This window comes from Lagenorhynchus albirostris, chromosome 13 (assembly GCF_949774975.1).
Source record: "Lagenorhynchus albirostris chromosome 13, mLagAlb1.1, whole genome shotgun sequence".
In the NCBI taxonomy this organism is placed as follows: domain Eukaryota; kingdom Metazoa; phylum Chordata; class Mammalia; order Artiodactyla; family Delphinidae; genus Lagenorhynchus; species Lagenorhynchus albirostris.
Window position 1 is genome coordinate 75,468,822 of NC_083107.1, and position 20,236 is coordinate 75,489,057.

Below are 20,236 nucleotides of genomic sequence, written 5' to 3' on the forward strand. Positions count from 1 at the left end.
AGTGTGGAGGAGATCCCAATAGTTGTAAACACATTTGGTTTCTAAATCTTTCTGTCTTAATCATAACATCAAGAGTGTTAAATTTAACTGTTCAGAATTAGCTCCTCTAGTCTCTGATTCTAGTCTGACAAATAGTCCCTGTGGCAAATAGCTTTAACTGGGCAAGTGGATGGTGCAGGAGGGGATAGGAAGAAAAATATGTTGGTGAATATCCTGCATTAGGATAAATCAGCAGGTATAGCAGAGGCAACATAAAAAGAATTCAACTGGAAAATCAGCCCAAACTACATCAAATCTAATTCAAGCCCCCTCCCCCTTTTTTTTTTTCTTAGCGTAACTTCTGAAAATTGCTGTAGGTCAGAGGGCAGAGTAGTGTAGAAAGACGTATTTTCCTAACCTGGAGCTGATCATTATCCAGGTTGGGAATAAATCTGAAGCCTTCAATAGCAAGAAAGGACAACACCAGCTCAAGCAGGCAGGCAGTATGTGCTAATAATGAATTAGGGCAACACAGAGAGGAGCAGCCATCAGGAGGCAGAGGGAGGAGATGGGAAATATGCTGCCACCAGTTTCCAGGTTTGCAGTAGGGATGGACAGAGCAGGAGTGACAACTCCTTCTGCACACGACGCCTTGGGGAGCTGTGAGTCAGTGAAGAGGAGATGCAAGTCTATTTTAAAATGTTGTCTCCATGTCACTCATGTTTCCATTGAACTGTTTGCTGTAAATGGAAAGGTCATTCTAGTTAATTTGCTTTCAGTTCCCCGCCCCCCCCCAAAAATTTAAATGATAAAGAGATGGTTCCATTGGCTGAGGAGTTATGAACAATTTCACATCTAAGCATTTTGCATTAAGCTTAGAGAGACTGAAATAGTGCAGAGGCATGAGACACAATCATTCATTTACTCAGTTTACTCACTAATTCATGTGGCGAATACTTTTTGAGCCTCTACATTGTTTGAGGCCTGTGCTAAGCAACAGAATGCAGAGAGATGAATACAAATCAGTATATGACATCAGGATGTTACCGTGAGGTAGAGGAGGTGCATGGTGACTGGCCATATGATACGGGTTGGGTGCCATGGCTGAGGCGTATCGTGGGAGAAGACCAGCTTTACCTGGGGAGGTTGCGGGTGGCTTCACAAAGGAGATGCTTCTTCAGGAATCAAGAGATCATCAAATGTATCCTTTGAAAGGAAGAGCATCCCAGAAAATGAAAACAGAGTTTGATAAGGACCAGAGCCAGAGAAAGCACAGCATGTTTAAGAAACAACCAGACTTAAGTGTAAGAGGACTTGGGCGGAGAAAATAAGAATGAGTCTGGAAGCAGGCAGGGGCCAGGTCACAAGCCTCCTTAGCTCGTGATGTAAAATTTGGACACTTTTTGTTTTTGGCCGCACCATGCGGCACGTGGGATCTTAGTGTCTCGACCAGGGATCGAACCCAGGCCCCCTGCAGTGGAAGCCAGAGTCTTAACCACTGGACTGCCAGGGAAGTCCCGGGACATCATTCTTTGAAGATGCAAGTCACTGAATGGTTTTAGCAGGGAAAGAGGGACCAAACTCATCACATTTTAGAAAGATCACTCCTGTATTATTGTCTTAAGTATGAGGAGGCCAGGGTGCAAGCTGGAAGCCTGGTACATACTCTAGGGAAACTAATATGGGGTCAGAACTAAACCAGTAGGAATGGGGCTGGGGGGAAGGGAAGCTTCAAGAGGTTGTGTGGGTGCAGAAGGGAGGAATTAGACTATGTACAAATGAAAGCGGGGAGAAGATGATGTCCAAGTTTTGGGGTTGGATGCAGAACAATAAGCGTACAGGAGAGAGAGGAGGTTTCCAGGGGATTAGAGAAGAGAAATTCAGCTTTAGATATGGCAAATTTGAGATGCCTGTGGGACATCCAAATGGAGACGTCTTTGTGCTGTGTGATGCGAAGCTCAGTGGAGAGGTCTGGGCTGATTTATTATTTGGGAATCGTTTCTCTGGTGTGAATCAACACTGTCCTGAACAGTAATATTTAAGGGGTGGGAAAGTAGAAGACTAGCCAGTGCAAGAGACTGAAAAGAATCAGCCAGAGGTATAGGAGAAGAACCTGGAGCCTGACTGCCAGGAGACAGGGAAGACAGAGTATCAAGGAGAAGAAGGGAATGGTTAACTTTGCCAAATTCCTTAGCAAAGAAATCACACTGGGCAGTTGGAGTCAAGTCTGACTGCAAGATGGCCGCCAGCCACAGGGTGTCAGATCGTGTTCCAACCCATGGGAGAGCTTCACAACCATCAGTACACATAGTGCCCTGCACACAGTAGGCTGTTCATAAACGTTAAAGTCAGGGGTGTTTAACAACAGAATTATTTGTCTGATGGGGGCTACACGGGAGCTCGTTGGGCAGAGGTGGGCCGCCTACCAGACAGGGATGTCATAAAGGGGAATGTGCAGTGGATGGGAGATCTGTGCAAAGAGGGACCGTCTAACATTTGGATGGCAAGTACTTGGGGTGAGCAGTTTTAGCTTTTGTTTTCCTTTAAATTTTAAAATGAAATTGGGCAAATGGATAGTGAGACCCCAGGCCACCTCTTACTCACCACGCTGTTTGAGGTAATTCCTGTAACCCTGTGTCACATTTCTTCATCTAAAACTAATCTATCCCATCTACTTCACAGAGAACAAATGTTGCGCTTGTTAAGCGTTTGGGAACATTCAGAGAAAGAGCTGGGTAATGGAACAGCTCAGGCCTGGGAGACCTCAGCCTGGCTTTGCTACCATTTTACTAGGTCAGCTTAAGCAAGCTAGTTTGTTACAAAATGCAGGCGACAGACAAGAGGAGGTCTAAGGTCACAACCACCTTCAATTTCCTCCAGGCTGTGATGCTCAGCTCTTCAGCACAGTCACCGCTGTCCTCTGCCTGCTGCAGGGTGCATGCAGCGTGGAAAGAGCTTTTAAAATACACGCTGGCTCAGTTAGTCCTCAGTGTAGTGCAGCGGTGGGGCTAGGGGAGGGATTCCATTATTGCCTGTGGTTTTCAGAGGACACCGAGCTTCCAAAAGGCCGACTGTGACAGGTCTGAGGTCACAGAACTGACAGGGCAAGCTCTCTTGTCTCCAAAATCCGTGCTCTTCCTACCCGCCCATAGCACCGTGTGCTTACGCTGGGCAAGGTCATTATTAGGCAGAAACCCTCGACTGCTAAGGAAGGGGGTGGAACCCGCCCGAGTTAGAGGCTCAAGCTGTCTGTGGGGTACAAACGCGAGAAGGCCATCTCCCCTTTTTGGGGGAGGTGCTCCACTTTGGCACGCACAAGGGGCGAGCCATCCCATCCTGGAGATTCACAGGCTGGTGAAGGGGACGAACTGAGATGGGGAGGCAGGCTGGGAAGCTCTGGGCACACGCGAGGCTGCCCCTTCTGCCAGCCAGCTGGTCACACGGCCATCCCGTTGCTTTCCAGTGCCGTAGGGCCCAGCATGCCTGTGCTGTGAGCTGCTTCTCTGCTCATGGCCTGGGTAAAATACCCCTCAGAGGGACTGGACTCTCCCTCCCATTCAATCCAAATATTTAGCTTCGAGCCTGCCTCAGCTGGGCTTTGGCAAGAAGTGTTTGGAGGAGGGGGCTGCTCTGAGGGGCCCTCCTTTGAAGCCCTGGGTGTCCTCCAGTGATGTAGGGCCTGAGCCAAGCGGGTTGAACTTTGAGGCCAGCAGCAGGTTTGGGACGCTCGGGGGCTGCTGACTTGAGCTGAGGGGGCCCAGGGCCCAGATGCCAGCGCGGACGCGGGCTCTCTCAGCTGGGAGTAGAGCCTTCTGCACCTTGTCGACCAGCCCGGGCAGCCCTGGAAATCACTGGACTGCACTGGAAGGTGCAGGGGGGACCTTGGCTCTCTCAAAAGAGAAAGGAACTCTGAGTATTGAGCCCTGTCGTGAATTTCTTTGGGTGCCTGCTTACTCTGATTGGCAGTGAACTACCTGGGGAATATAGGCTTCTAGTCCCTGAAACTCTAGATTCCGGGTGCTGTTTCCACCAGGAAGCATAGGACTTGTAATAACTTAAAGCTATGACAGGTCCCAGGTCACTTGGGGCCCACTGCACCACCAGACCGTCAGGCAAAGAAAGGAGTTGCCGCACCAGCAGCTGTAATTAACTCTGATCGTAAAGGAGGAAGGGCTGCTGTTTCCCAGTGAAGAAGCAGTGTGTGTGTGGCCTCAGGTCATCCACTCACCTCTTCTGCTCTGCCCAGCACTTACTAAATGTACAGGCTTAAAGGTGTGGTGACCCGGGACTCAGACCCTCAGAGATGGGTTAACACACAAAGCAAGCCATCTAGTGAGATGCCGACCAAGAGAAGGGGAGATGGGTCTGGAAGCATGCAGGACCAGGAGATGATGAGTCTCATACTTTCAGGACCAACTGCAGTGTCAGACCTGGGGTGAGTCCCACGAAACCTCTCTAGCGTGTCTCCCCAGGAGTTGTGATCAACCAGAATCTCGGAGAAGCTGTGCCTGGATGAACTGACCTTGTGAGAAGCCTGGGCGTCTCAGCAGGACGCAGTGTGCAGGTTACAGATGCTGTTAGTGCCCCCAGCATCCTCTTTGCTGGGCCTGTCCCGTTTCTCGCAGCTTCTCCCTTCTCTAGAGAATTATGTTCTATGGATTGAGAACCGCATCATCAAGGATGTTATGCACCTCCCCCAGCCCCCCTCTCCCCTACCCCATGCCCTTTCCTCCACTTGTCCTACCTCAGTCAGTGACTCCCCGATGCAGAATTGTGAAAGCATCAAGCTCCACTGTTAAGGTAGGAATCACGCTCCAGAACCCACTGTGGGCTCAGGCTGAAGACCACAGACTGGCTCAGCTCCTCTCTTGTCAGATCCCATTCAGCTCATTCCTTTTCTCCTAAAAGGAATCTAATCCCCATTTCTGTCTCTGTTTCTAGGTACCAGCCTTAGGTCAACCCCATCCTTGCCAGGCTGAGCTTCCTGCCAGGCCCTTTATGTGCATTATCTCACACGGTCTTCAGTTAAACCTGTGAGATAATATTCCCTTTATCTTTATTATTAAGCTGAGGGAACCAAGGCTCAGAGTAGTGAAGTAACTTGGTTAAAGTTGCACAGTTCATATTCAAGTCTGAGTCTATCGCCAAAGCCCCTGCCTCTCACCCTTATTCTTTCCTGCAGAAGAAATAGAAATAGTAGAGTAAACTAGAAATAGAAATAGTAGTAAACCCTGTCACTGAGGGAATGGACTGGATAAGGAAATTGGATAAGGAGATTTAGCGAAGAAAAGGCTCTGGAGAAGCTCCAGAGAGGCAAGACTAAGGTCTGTAAACCCTGGTATGCTCTCAATTAAGAGAACATCTCAGTTAGGTAAACTTCTAATCCCTGAAAGTACCCACACCGAGGCCGGAGCATAAACACCGAGACGGAGCACGGAAAGTTCCTACAGCTGGAGGCGAGTAGCACAAAATGATCCTTGAGTTTCTCTCCGACCCAACACCTTGAGGATCGTGCAAGGAACTCTATGGCTATGCCTGTATTGCTTAATCCCATGTGGCTCGGTCTGACAGCCTTGAGTCTGAGTAACCCCAGGACCACTTGTCCAGACCTAGGCCAGCGTTTACAAATGAAAGGCCCCAAGTGCTCTGTCTCAGTGGGAGATCACAGAAAACAGAGGGAGAGGAATGTGGCTTCCCTTTAGGTGCAGTGCCTGTAGGTGTTGAGTGTTCTTCCATCTAGACTTGGAGGGTGACCCCACAAGTCCTGCCTCATTCAGGGAGTGGCTCAGCAGAGTAAATGCTAGTAACCATGGTGTTGATGAGAATAACGTTCTTACTACCATGTGCCAAGTATTGTTCCAAGCACCTCACGTGACAAACTCATTGAATTCTTCTCTCAGATATGTAGTTACTATTATTATATCCATTTTAACAGTGAAGAAACTGAGGCACAGATAGGTTAAGTGATGCATGGTCTTTCATGAATGTACAGTAGAGTTTTCCAGAGGCTACATGATGTGTGATATTATAATAGATTGAATGCAGAAGCAGACATGAGAATCAGCCTTCTTCCGTTAAACCAAACATTAAATGAATTTATTTTTTCTAACTGCTTTTTATTTTTTATTAACTTTTAATTGTTTTTTTCTGTTAGTTTTTTTTCTAGTTTTTTTAAAAAATTTGAATAGAAGTAGAGTTGCTTTACCATGCTGTGTTAGTTTCAGGTGTACAGCAAAGTGAATCAGTTATACATATACCTATATCCACTCTTTTTTAGATTATTTTCCCATATAGGCCATTACAGAGTATTGAGTAGAGTTCCCTGTGCTTGACAGTAGGTCCTTATTAGTTATCTATTTTATACCTAGTAGTGTATATATGTCAGTCCCAATCTCCCAATTTATCCCTCTCCCCCTCTTAGCCCCTGGTAACCGTAAGTTTGTTTTCTGCATCTGTGACTCTATTTCTGTTTTGTAGATAAGTTCATTTGTACCCATTTTTTTAGATTCCACATATATGCTTTTTAAAAAACTATACTTTCATAAAATTGTTATTTATATCAAAATGTAATGAGTTCATTCCTGTTATTTTTAAAGGAACTAATAAATATTTAAAAATTGTCCTTAGTTTAGGCTCTAATATGCTAAATACTGAAAGATATAATCTGTACATAAAGTTCTGAGTTTCTCTATAGTTCTAAGAGTCTAAAGGGGTTCTGACACCAAAAAGTTTGAGAACCTTTAATTGATTCCATTCTTTAATCCAGAATACCTCCCACGCTATCATCTTGGCAAAATGAAATTTGATGAATAAAATCTGTGGCATGTTCACTGCTGCTCTGTCAAATGTAACTACAGTTTTGTCCTGTTTATTAATTATCTCACTGGTCACTGGTCCTTCACAAATAATATTTCCTTTTGCCTCTGGAGATGCCCTCCTCCCTAAATGACTAAATACTTATTATTTATGACTAAATACTTACTAAATACTTATTATTTATGACTAAATACTTACTAAATACTTATTATTTATGACTAAATACTTACTAAATGACTAAATACACTAAATACTTATTGAAGGTATCAAGGGAAGTTGGCACGTACATGTTAAGGATGCTACCTGCTGTACTGGAATCAGACACTGGGGGAAAATAGGAGTGAGAGGAGGAGAGGTTGGACAGTGAGCTCAGTGGGCTGCATACGGACAAGAAGGGTCTCTCCCCTGTCGGCCCAGGGGTGACCTTGGCTACTCTAAGGGCAGGAAGCAGAGGAAGCTGGACATTCTTCTCCAGAATAGCCCTGCTCCCCTCATCTGTCTCAGAATTAGTTGTGGGGGAAAAATGCTGTCACTACACCACACCATCTCCTCGTTTAAAGTAACCAAGATTTAGGTGGACCTCAACGCAAGATCACGGTTGAGAGAAAACAGGGAATCATTTGGGGAAACAAAAACCCTTTAAGAAAAGTGATTTGACCCACTGATTAATAGAAGGGGTGTTTTGAAAATTTTTTTCTGTAGCTGAACATTTTCTCAAATCTTTCTGTTGAGATGAATACCTTGAATAGATTGGTGATCTTGGGGAATAGTGTCCACCTCAATGGCTGCATACTTAGAAGGAGAATTAAATGATTAAATTTGGAATCATGTGGTTAGTGTTTTCCAGGGATATATTTACCACCGTATCTGCAAAGGCTAGAGCAATTCCTGGCACATGTAGGTACTCAGAAAATACTTGTAGAGTGGAAAGCAGTTAAGAAGGGAAGGAAGGAGGGAAGGAAGAAAGGAAAGAAGGAAGGAAGGGAGGAAGGAAGCATTTCTTCATCCTGACTGATCGGTTTTAGAAGTTATACTTGTGATGCTATTCCATGAACAAGCATTTGGCCTAACTGGAGAGGAGAAAAATCTATTTTTCCCACTAAGCTTATAAAACCCAAAGCATTTACCGTACGAGTTGTGTTTATGGAATGGTAAAGTGTTTCTAAGGAAAAATGATCCCATGTGCAAAAGCAAGCACGCATTTGTTGACTAAGGGGAATAAGACCTACTATGGCATGTTCAGAAAAAGGGGATTCTCTGCCTCTCTGAGCCTGGCGGGGGGATGCTTCCTTCTGCCACTCTTGCATCACAATTGAGGCACTTAGTATTTTGGCTCCGCCTCATCTAAAACAGTTTCCTCCTGCCTGCTCCTTAAAAACAGGAGTTGCAAGGAAATGTGTGGATTCAGAATAAAAAACCAAAACACCCCATAGCCACCTTTAAATGCTTTTCTCCAAGGCTTATCAAAATATCCTTGGAATTTGTTGTGAAAATTTGACCACCTCCTAGTGAGCATGAAGTTAAAATTAACTCTAACATGTGTTTTAGGGATCTCAATTTGCAAAATATTAATAGAGTTCATGGGCAGTTAACTGCAATAAAGGGAGGAAATGAAGTTTATAGTGCAAGGCCCCTGGGGATTACAGCCTTCCCTACCCCTGAGCACATTCATATCCCAGAACTTGACGGGAGGTGGAGGAGGCGGCCGTAAAGGGAGCATAGGGGGAAACCTCAAGCCTAATGTAATGGATCTCCTTCTCTTCCCTCCTGGGAGGGGTGCAGTACCTAGAGGTGGCCTCACCCAGGCCTGGCTTCTTCCTGCTTATTCAAGAACCTCATGATTCAGCCAGAGCTGCAAAAGCAGGGACCTTCACAAAACTCATAGCTACTGGAACATCAGGAGAGAGCTCTGACCCATCCCTTATACATTCTCTGAAAACGTGAAATATAAATTATAAATGTGCTGAGTCTGGCTCTCCAGTTGAATTGCTGAGGCAAGAGAAAGTCATGGAAGACGTCCTGGGTTGAGAGGGGACAGGAATTTTTCTTTGCCCTGCTGTTGATTCTCCTGTGACCTGGAGAAAGTCACTTCTCCCTTCTGGACCTCTGCCTGCTCACCTGAACAGGGAAATGGTGGGGCTAGGTGCTCTGCAGGGGCTCTTCCTACGCTTTAATCTATCGTTTGTGAATCTGACCTTTTTCCATGGGCTTTCTAGGAAAACCTACTAAATAATGATGACTTAATACATAATTCAGATATTAGAGCCAGCAAAAGTCAATGTAAACTAAAGTAAGGCTGATAGGGAGGAAGGTGGGCTTTAGTTCAAAGCCCCAAGAGGAGTAGAATGACTACAGAGGAAAGAGGGCATTTCAGGCAGAGAAGGCTCTGGGTAAAGGCCTGGAGTGTGGAGGAACGGCCACTGAGTTGAGTCAGTGGGGAGAGTGAAGTAGTTGGAGCAGACTGAAACACAAGAAGAGAACCACCGTGGCTTTTCCAGGACTTCGTGTGGGAAGGGAGGCGTCTTCTGAGGCTGTCTCTGGGGGCAGCTGCAGGGACATGCTTCCCTGTAGCGTGTGGAAGCCTTTGTGGACTTGGAAGGTCAAAATCCATGGCCGGTCTAGACCCTTTCTGACGAGGGGCCCATCAGTCTTGCCTGCCCATGAGTGCATTAGAGCTGAGATTTGACCCTCTCACTCCATTGGCCCATGTCCTTACGTTACTTCTTTTCACTCTAGCTTCTTCACAGGCCCGTGTGATGCTCACCTTCTGCTTGCACAATGGGGTCATTCTCCTTTCGGGAGACCCTCCGATGAAAGGATCTGGGATTGCTGACTTTCCAGGGCACTGGTGTAGGAAGTCTTTCACCTTCTAGTTGGCTCCCCTCTTCAGATCATTAGGGCTCAATCCTCTGAACCTCTAGGGGGCCTAAGAGTACCCAGGACCCAAAGCAGTCCTGCTCATGACAAAGGTTATCAGGAGCCTTGAACCACTTCTGTCTTCCGGCCAGTGGAGCTTAGAATATCACACATCCTCGTTGAGATGCATTGACTGGGTTTGATGGCCAGACACTCTCATTAGCTTCTAATCACTTAGGCCACAAAGAGGGCTGACGCTTGGTGCTCCCCAGGTGACCCTGCTGATATCTCTACTCCCCCCGGTCTTGTTCAGAGGACAGAGATCTACCCTTACATATTTCATAGTCATGAACCCCTACTTTGTTCAGTGTCCAGGGCACCCCCAGGATCACAGCTCTGTGAAGAATTCAGCCCATTTATCTGGGTGTATCCTGTGTTACATATACAGAGCCTGGATTCTTTGCCTGACTGATAGATGCTGTAGCAGAGATCACCTTCTGAATGACGACCAGGGCTCTCGGACAGCCTCTCACACCTATTTTCTTAGGTCCGCTCCTCCCCCCGCAGAATTCATCACACATTCTTTCTGCTTGAACTTGATTTCTGGCCCTTGATTTGCAAAGGGTTATAGCAATAGTGGCCACACAGAAACACCAGAAACTGTTTGTTATTATTAAGACCTCATTTTACTCTCATTAAAGATCTTCTTGAGAAAGAATCTTCTGATGCTAACTCATATTCTTTATGGGAAATATTTGCTAACTAACCTGATAAAACTTTTTAGGCTTATAATCAGTTGCCGTGGGTCTTCAGAACACCGAGAAATGAAAGGAAATATGTAAGGTTTGTTTGTCCCTTTAGATGCTTGTTTTAATTAAAGTCAGTATTTGCACAAATGTAGTCTTCTGAATTGTGCACACTTTGTGCCTTAGTTTATCTACATGCAGTCCCTGGCCAGAGGTAATTTGTTTTCTAAAGAGAATGTCCACGTGTCTGAAGCATCAGAGCTACAGGCTATGCCCTTCCTGCCCCCCCCAAACCCCCCACACCCTTCAGACTTTGTCCTTCTCAGTCCAAGGCAAGGGAACTGTCAGCTGGCTCAGACCCACCATGCATGGAACCTGGAATCTATCCTTGCCTACAAGTCCCGGGCCCCAAGGGAACTGCAGTAGATCTTAAGTATCCAGGAGTCTACGGAATGGTAGGCCTTTCAACCCCCAGAACGGTGCCAGTCACAGACAGAGGCCAGCTGCCACGCCTTGCCAAGCAAAGTGGATCCTCTTGATATCACTGAACTAGGCAGTACTGAGTTAACGGAACCCCTTTGAAACCGATGAACCGGACTCCGGACCACATCCATTGAGGGCCTCCACATTATATCTTCACTCAAGACACACCCTGCTTTTGTTCCTCCAGTGGGCCCATGCAACAGTGTCCTAGAATGCTTTCAATGGCTGAAAACAGCTGATTGAGACAGTTTTGGGTTTCTTGTTGAGTTTGTTATGATCAAGGTGAGGTTCTCAGCCTTCCCATTCATTCACAGTCCAATGAGAGAGGCTGTCCATGAGAGCTGCTGCATCTGGGGGAAATCACCTACAACCCTAAATAATTCAGGCTTGATCTCCTTCATACAAGTGAGAAGGTGGGCAAAATGCTTTCTGCTTCTAATCCCTGAGTCCTTCACACTTTCTGCTCTTCTAGAAGATTCCCATAAGCAGCCCAAATTCCGCTAAAGGGTTCCACATGCACCGAGGTCCTGAAGGCTTTGGGGAAAGCCAGCTTTGGAGCTGTAGGGGTTGTTCATACGCTGAGCAGAGGCACTGTTCTAAGTAGCATTTTCAGAGTAAGGAGGGACTCTGATTCTTCTCATTTGGGACCAGAAGAATTGCTGGTTTAACTCAGAGGATCACGATAATAGAGCCTTTCGAATGACCGGGTAAGGAGTAAATCACATTGGTTTTGCAGTAGGCAGCTTGGGGCTCTAATTCCTGCTCAGCCACCTACCAACTCTGAGGCCATGAGCCCTTTTCTTTATTTCTCTTACCCCTGGTAGCTTCATCAATTAAATGGGAATAACAGATGTACCTCAAGGAGTTACTGAGAGAATTATGGCCATGGTTATAACATACCTAAACCGAGTCTGGTACACAGGAAGTGCTCAATACATAGAAGCTATTCACTACCATAAAGGAGAGTTAAGGCAGGTTGCCGGATTTACTTTATTGTTCTCTCTGGATCTGAGAGATTCCAAGGGAGCTGATGTAACCAGGGAGATGGCCTAGTTAGCTCTAGGAAAATCTACAACAAAAACTTACTTTTCTCATAAACTTCAGCAGAGCTACGAGGAATAACTCTCCCAAAGTTTGAACAAGAGCAAAAGGCAGAATTCAGGTTCTAGTTGTCTTGCAGACAAGTAAATCTCCTTCCCACCCATCCCCACCACATATGTGCACAAAGGTGCACAGTGCTTGCGAATGCACACGTGTGAGGACACATGTGCACACACTCACATATTCACATGCAAATCATCTCCCACTCTAAGCCCCCTCCTGTGACCCCTGCGCCCCTGTTCTTAAGCTCCTGGACTGTGCTGAAGGAGAAGAAACTGATGTTTCAAGCTTGTTGAAGTCTAGCTCAACAAAATGGTTCAGATTACCCCCTGCGCTACTTTGCAAGGCATTTTAGGCATTTTTTCATGGCGTTGGGAAATCATGTTTCACCAGTAATAAACAGAGTTGAAGCCCAAAAGACTAGAGCTTAATTTCAAACTCAGAACTGAGGAGGTCAGAGTGGGTCCTATCATGGAAAATCATCAACTCCCCTTCCTCAGCAGAGCAAGACATATTCTGGAAGAAGGAGAGAAGGCTAAAAATCAAGCACAGCAGTTTCTAATATTTTTCCTCCTGACTTTTCTTAATTAGTGTTGACTAGCTTAACGAAGCAATTAAGGGGCTTATTTGCTTTTTAAATCACATGTGAAATTTAAGAAACCTTGAAATAGAAGAAATATTTGTCCCCAAGATCTTATCCCACAAGGGATATCAGTTTGAATATTCTCCAACGACTAGAAAGTGAGGATAACTGGCCCTGCTCTCCAAATGAGGCCCCAGCAAAACAGACATCGCAGTAGCCAGCTCTGCAAGGAGAAGTCCCCATAGGTGAAGGACTGCTTCTTGAGTGTATTTCTAAGACTTACATTGAAAACAATGATAATTATTAACTTGAACAATAATATGAATAATGACATCCTTCATTTATTGATTACTTATGTGCTGGTAGTTGTGTTGTTCACTGTTCATATATTATTTCGATTTAAGTCTGCAAGTTTCCCGCCCCCTTCTTTCTAATAGAGTAAGGAACTAGGGACTCAGGGAGGTTAACTGGCATGCCCAGATTCGCACACCTCGTATGGACTGGATTTAAGCTTTTTTTAGTCTGAGACACATGGTCTTTCCCTGGTATTTTACTACCTCTCCTTGTGGCGGTTCTTAACCATGAGAACTGTGGCTCAAGTACACTAGGGATGATTAAATAATTACATGCGTGTATGCATGTTTACATTTATGCTTATGTAATAGCATAAATAGAATATTAAAATTTGATTTTTAAATGTTAATAATCATATAATCAAATTATCTATATTACAACATAATACACATTATACTACGTATAATATACTAATATAATTATTGTATCATAAATATATACAATTTATATAAACATAATATGTATAAATATGATATATAAAACATGATACAGGGCATATAAATGATACACTCATACAATATGAACCATAATATAATAATATGTAATGATCTATAAAACATAATACACAATATGTGTGATGTATGTAATGTTTATATAAATTTATATATCATGTAATGATATAGGGCATATACATGATACAGACTCATATAATAATATATAATGTATTATATATTATAATATATAATATAAAATATAATAATACATAAGTGTGGCAATTATATCTTTTTTTTTGGCTGCGTTGGGTCCTTGTCTCTCTGCGCGGGCTTTCTCTAGTTGCAGCGAGCGGGGGCTGCTCTTCGTTGCGGTGTGAGGGCTTCTCATTGCAGTGGCTTCTCTTGTTGCGGAGCATGGGCCCTAGAGTGCAGGCTCAGTAGTTGTCGCGCACAGGCTTAGTTTCCCTGCGGCATGTGGGATCTTCCCGGACCAGGGCTCGAACCCGTGTCCCCTGTATTGGCAGGCAGATACTTAACTGCTGCGCCACCAGGGAAGTCCGGCAATTATATCTTAAATAAGTATATATAATTGTTTATAAAATTATCATATAACTTGATAGAGGGTTAATAATTATTTTAATAAGTAGACATGTAGGGTAGTATTCTGTATCACTATCTAATATAATGATAAATGAATTAGATTAGTAAATAACAAGATGAATAAATCATTAATCAGTTGGCATAGCCGTAGTCTAATGTAGTGCCTCTAGCTATGGCAAGTTAATATTTATTGCCTATCATGTTTCAGAACCGGTGCTAGGCTCTTACATCACCTCTGCTAAACCTCACAGCAAACCAGCAAGGTAGGCACCATTAGTGGAAAATAAGTTGAGGCTTAGATGAGTTAAATGTTTTGTTTTGTTTTACCTTCAGAGACACAGAGCTAGTAAAAGAGCTAGATATAACCCTGATTTTGTCTGATCCCATATCCTATGGTCTTTGCACTCTACCAGGTTAGATGAGTAGGTGGAGAAGAGAAAGTGAAAGAACAAAGGAAGGAAAAGGAAACTGTATCTTGATGCTTGCCTTATAGGGGAGGACAGTATGGCATATACCAAGTTTCACTGATACAATAGGAAGGCCGAAGAAGCTGACCCTGGCACCAATCCAGCCATTCCCTCAGCCACTTGCTTATTCAACACGCTGCTCCCCAGGGTAATGGGGAGGAGGGAAGGACATGGGGTGGCAGCTCCTGGCCCGTGTCTTGATGCTGGCCGGCACAGGCTAGTTGCCAGGCCCCTCCCAGTGTGACACCCTTGTGACCAGAGTCTGCACACTCGATGGCACGCCCTTGGACTTGGTCTATTTTTCCCACTTCTGGGATTGCAGCCTACATACTTGGCATTGGAAAGATTGGCAGCTTCAAGTCAGATTGGGAGGACGTCCCAGATGGGCACTGAATCAACAGTGCCAACAAGAGGGAAAAAAACATGTGAGCCCAGGGAGATTTCTTAACTATTTACCGAATAGGGGGAATTGTTTATTTCCCCACATCTCCCAAAGAGTCCATTTATGAGCTCCATTTTATGACTTCAAACAGGCAAGTTGGCAGAGATATGGCAGTGAAGATAAGATGATGACTAATTAATGGTCTTGCAACAGGTTTCAACACCCAGATCTACAACTACTTATATTTTTTTGCTTAACCACTAACATTTATTTTCAAATACAAACATGCTTTTAAGTATTTTTGTTAATACAGCTAATAGTTTTATCTTGTTCCTGGCACTATTTCCTCTTCTTGATAGGGTTATAAATAGGGTATTCCACTTGGCAAGGATCTTGCCCATGGCATTGAAGAGATGGTTCTATACTTACTGTAGCAAAAAACAGCACATAGTTGGCATACTTTCCTCCAAACTCTCCTAACATTTACACTGCCATCTACATACTTTTCAGTTGACTTCACTCTGAAAATTGCCTGTTCCTCTGATACATACCAGAGACTTGGCTACTTGGACATTTGGAAAGAAAGAAAAAAAGAAGAGCAGAACATGAACGAGCATTCTTCCCATTTCTGCTCCCAGGCATTTAATACTTGCAATAGTACAGTCATTTGTAAGAATGATTTAAAGTGGCTTCTTTACAGTTTTCAGTTTTAAGATCTCAGGATTCTGTGACTGGAGGAACAATTTCAGCATTGACTAACATTGCTATTGATAACTTCACTGTTTTCCTTAGGTTTATATAGTCAGTTGCCTGAATTCAGGTAATACATAGAAAAAGATACAATTCCACATCATGGCTTTTATTTATTTTTTTGGTGAGGAAACTCAAACAATAAAATCATAACTGAGGATTCAGAACTAAAACCCCTTCAAAGTCCTGCTGCCATTATTTCAAAGAAATGTTATACAATTTGGATGAGATTAAGATGCTAGACAACAGTATCTCTAGAAATTTGAAGATTTTCACTGTTGTGAGCAAAGAAGACATAGGAGTACAAATCTCTAGAGTTCCATCTCCAAGATACGCCAGTGGCTGTTGAGCTTATCTTCACTTTCCCTTCAGGTCTAAAAAACGGGGAGAGGGGATGATTTTGGCAAGAGCCACGGAGGTTATTGATGAATTGCAAAAAATATCTCCAAAGTAAGACCTTTGGGGAGTTAGAACACAGATAGCTTTTGCTTGGAGAAATGGATAAACCCACTCCATCTGCATCAGGTGTGGTTAGCCAAGGTACAATTTGAATAAATGTTAAGGAAAAACTAACAAACGTCCCAATCCTTCTTTCCTAAATCCTGCATATTTTTCTCATATCCTTAGGTAAAAGAAGAGAGGCCAGGTCATCTGGTAAACGTTGGCCTGTAACACAGTTCATGGAAGGCTGCTTGGTGCCCATTCATCCCCAAGACATCCACACGTGAGAATTCACCAGTACAAAGATGTTTAAGACTTATTTGAGAAGGAATCCAGATGATGAGTCCATTTGCAGGTAAAAAAAAAATAATTAGCAGCTCAGCTTGTGGGAGTGGGTATAAGGTGTCGCACTGCTGTTACTGCCGGGGTTTTATTCTTTTCTGCAGAGTATTGCAGGAAAACCATTTACTGAGTTCAGTACCAGCGTTTACTTGTGGTTTTGATACCATGATCTTAAATCTTGGGAGATCAATTCCTTACAGTCTGGGGGAACCCAGTTTTCTGTTTTGGTTTTAATAATCCTTTCAGCCTTAGAATGAGGAGTGGGCACTAGCTAGTTTACAGAACACCTTATCCATAATTTAAGAATCTGATAAAGCTGAAACAAGAATATTATTTCTTCTGGGTTTAAAAGAATACAGATAATGTGTCTGATAAACCACATTGGAGTTTTTAAATTCCAAGTACTTTAGAGAGAGAGAAAGATTTGGGTGAAACTAACACACACACACACACAAGCCAATACATTTTTTTAAGACTTACCTGGTTATATATGTTGTGTTTAAATGACTGAAAATTAACTATCTCCACTCATTAGTTCCGTCCGGTTTAGATAATGGACATTTTAATTTAACTGTAACATATAAATGCACAACTGTGGTTGAATTTGTCAGAATAGTCATATGCACAACATATTTTGTGGAAGACATGGGGCTGGCTACTAGATATTGAGAGATGAAAGAATGGACATCATTCTGACATTGGAGGAGTTCATAAATTTGGTGAAGAACGAACTTTTCATACACAAATGAGTGCAAGCACTTGCATTTTGAATCCCGTGGTTCACAGACTCAGCGATTATAACCGGATGTCTCCTTTTATCCCAACTTGCCATTCTTCCAGCCCTTATTTTTCTTAATCCCAGCCTCTCCCAAGTCTCTCAGTTCATTTCTCTCCTCAGTCAGCAAGTATCTGTTTCCCCCCCGGGTAACCGTAGAATTCTGTGATTGCCTCAGTCTATCAATCATCCAAGGCCCCTAGAATCGCTCTGTCTAAAATGATGGGCTCTAGTCACATGTGATTTTATATTAAAAATAAAAGTAAATTAAACAAAGTTTTCAGTTTCTTAGTCACACCAGCCACTTTTCAAGCGCTCAGTAGCCACATGTGGCCCATGGCTACTGCTTCGGACAGTGCCTATTAGGAAACATTTCCCTGGGACTTCCTTGGAGGTCCAGTGGTTAAGACTTCGCCTTCCAGTTCAGGAGGTGCGGGTTCAATCCCTGGTCGGGGAGCTGAGCTCCCCCATGCCTTACAGCCCAAAAGACAAAACATAAAACAGAAGCAGTATTGTAACAAATTCAATAAAGACTTTAAAGAAAATAAAAGGAAAGAAAACATTTCCCTGATCTCGGACAGAGCTGCTCTAGACCTGGTTAAAACCTTGTTTGCCAGCCTCTTCTCAGGAAGCGATCCTCCAATAAGCTGAATATTGTTTTCTGCAAATGCCCTGAGCTTTGCCGACTCTGTCTTTACTATTTCCAAAGCTTAGGGTGCTCTTTTGGAATCTTGCTGTCTTTCAAGACCTAAAGAAAGGTATTGTTCTCCTAAGAAACCCTTCCTTACCTTTCCAATTAGAGTCCTTCCTAATTGGAAAGGTCCTTCCACACACCACGCCTTACTCACGGCTCTGCTTCGTGGCGCTTCATACTATCGTCTCTACAGGACATTTTTAGCTCCCCTACCAGGTTATGCTTTTTCTTTTTCCAACAGCAAAGGAGGTGTGTGTTTCCTTATTTTATATTTCATGCCCTCTGGTTTTTGGTGTTTATGGATTTTATTTGAAGACATTAACAAGGAAAGATACATATGGTGACAGTCTGAAGGAAGAAGGGAAGAAATATGGTTATGTTAACTATATAAAAAACGAAGAATGGGGTTGCTGCCCTATATACTAGGAAAAAGTCTTATAATTAAAATCTGATTCTGCCACTTAACCGTATAGATCTGAGTGAAATAGTTATCCTCATTAAACCTCAGTTTTGTTTTGTTTTTTTCATCTAGAGAATAGGAATAGTAATGCTTACTATACAGGTTTTGTGAATATCACTTGAGAGATAATATATGTAAAAGTGTGACAAAAAAAAAGAAGTCATACAAATGTGACGTGTTATGCTTACAGCAAGCTTCCAGAAAAGCAGGGTATGGAACAGGGAGAAACACATGTTGCCCTGGCCCCCCTCACAAACCTGCTTTACGCTGACAAAGCCCAGTCGACTGATAAAGTTCCAGTAGGCTCTTTGTGAGTTATCCACAGGGTTCTCTTTTTATCTCACAGAAATATTTATATATCTATAAGTATCTATAATTTTTTTTATTCCGCACTCCTTGGGATGCAGTTATGGCTGTTTAATGTTTACTTTTCAGGCATTCCTTCTCCCTTTGAAGGAATCCACAAAAGAAAGAGCAAAATGCTGACAAGTTTTCAAAGCCGTGATTTACAGGAATGATTTCTGAAAAGCAAGTGGACAACATCCGAGTTCATCATCAAATAATATTTCTAAAGCACCCTCTAGTGCCTGGCCCCAAGCCAGATGATTCAATGCCTGGAGAGGCTGCAAACTTTTTTTTTTTTTTAAAGGAAAATGGACTCTCATGTTGGCTCCTGAAAAACAAGTCTGCACCATTTACGATTCCTTAGGATTCTCTCTCTAAATAAGTATTAAGAATGGATTGCTTCAGAAGAAAATCAATGCAGTTAGAAACCCTAATACTATTAAATATAATTCAAATCCCAGTTTAAAATAGACATTAAGACTTAAAAGACCAAGTCAAAAATTACACTGGGAATCTGAAGAATTTGAAATCTAAATAAATCACAGAGCAGAAAAATCTGCTCTGTAAGTGAAAAAGTTTTGAGCCTGAGGAAAGGTAAGAATTGCATGAATAGATAGGTGTCATCTAGTAGGAATGCTAGGCCCATCTGCCATCTGATTATGCTGTGACTGTACTAGCCTGTCGTCTTCACTCAGCAGATTCTCAAGTGCTGTAGTGGCAGGAGTGCAGTATGTAGAATCAGAAGACTTGTGGTCCAGGGTCAACTCTACCACATACTTGGCTATGTGATTTGGAAGATGTCACTTAAAATTTATGACCCTAGTTTCTTCACATGTAAGATAATTCTGCCAACTTCATGGAATTGTCTAGACTTTACATATTAAATAAGATACCACTGACCAGTTCCTTGAACACAGTACTTGCCAACAAAATGTCAATATTTTTTCTAGTTGTCTGATCGATTTTGTATTCAGCAGTTTTACAATATGTGTTCAGTATGACTCTTGCACATATCCCCTCAAAGGAAGTTTCACTCTTCTCCCTTATCACTCCCACATTTTTGAGAATAGGATCACATTTTATATTACGGTACTGAAGTAGGAGAGTCAATTTTGCATAGGCTAGTTGACCTTAAAGATAAATGCCTAATTATTGATTGGATGATGATTGATTAATCAATTCTTTCATTCATTCATTCAATTCCCAACTCCAAATTCAGAATAGTCCCTTTACTACCTGAGGCCTTATTAACAAGATGGACCAGATGTTTCATCACATACAAAAGATCTTTGTAGGCATGGGAATAAAGAATACTGAGTCATTTTAAGAAGTCACTTTGAAAATGACTTTTCAACATAGAAGAACTGGGCTTGTTCAAGCAAATTATATTTCAAAGTTTTATTTGCAAGGTTATTTATTACTATGTGGAATCTCAGTCCTGTGGCTAGGGTCAAGGAAAATGAGGACACAGGTGTCTGCCTATTTGCACAGGCATTAAAGAGTGTTGTAAAATGAGCTTCAGCCTTTTAAGTTACTGTCTTTTCCTTTATAATAATAATCTCTTCAATTTTACAAGGTCTATATTATTTTTAGGTAAGAAAACACTGTAGAGTTCATGTTTTATTGTT

The 20,236-nt window shown here is 42.9% G+C and overlaps 1 long non-coding RNA gene across 2 annotated transcripts in view; it reads left to right on the plus strand.

Annotated features, from left to right (window-relative positions):
• LOC132531400 (uncharacterized) overlaps positions 1 to 20,236 on the plus strand; it is a 363,003-nt gene that overhangs the window by 316,494 nt on the left and 26,273 nt on the right. For both annotated transcript variants that reach the window (XR_009544085.1, XR_009544086.1), the window contains one exon: positions 16,179 to 16,347. This is a non-coding gene — a long non-coding RNA (uncharacterized LOC132531400). The remainder of the gene's footprint in view (positions 1 to 16,178; positions 16,348 to 20,236) is intronic.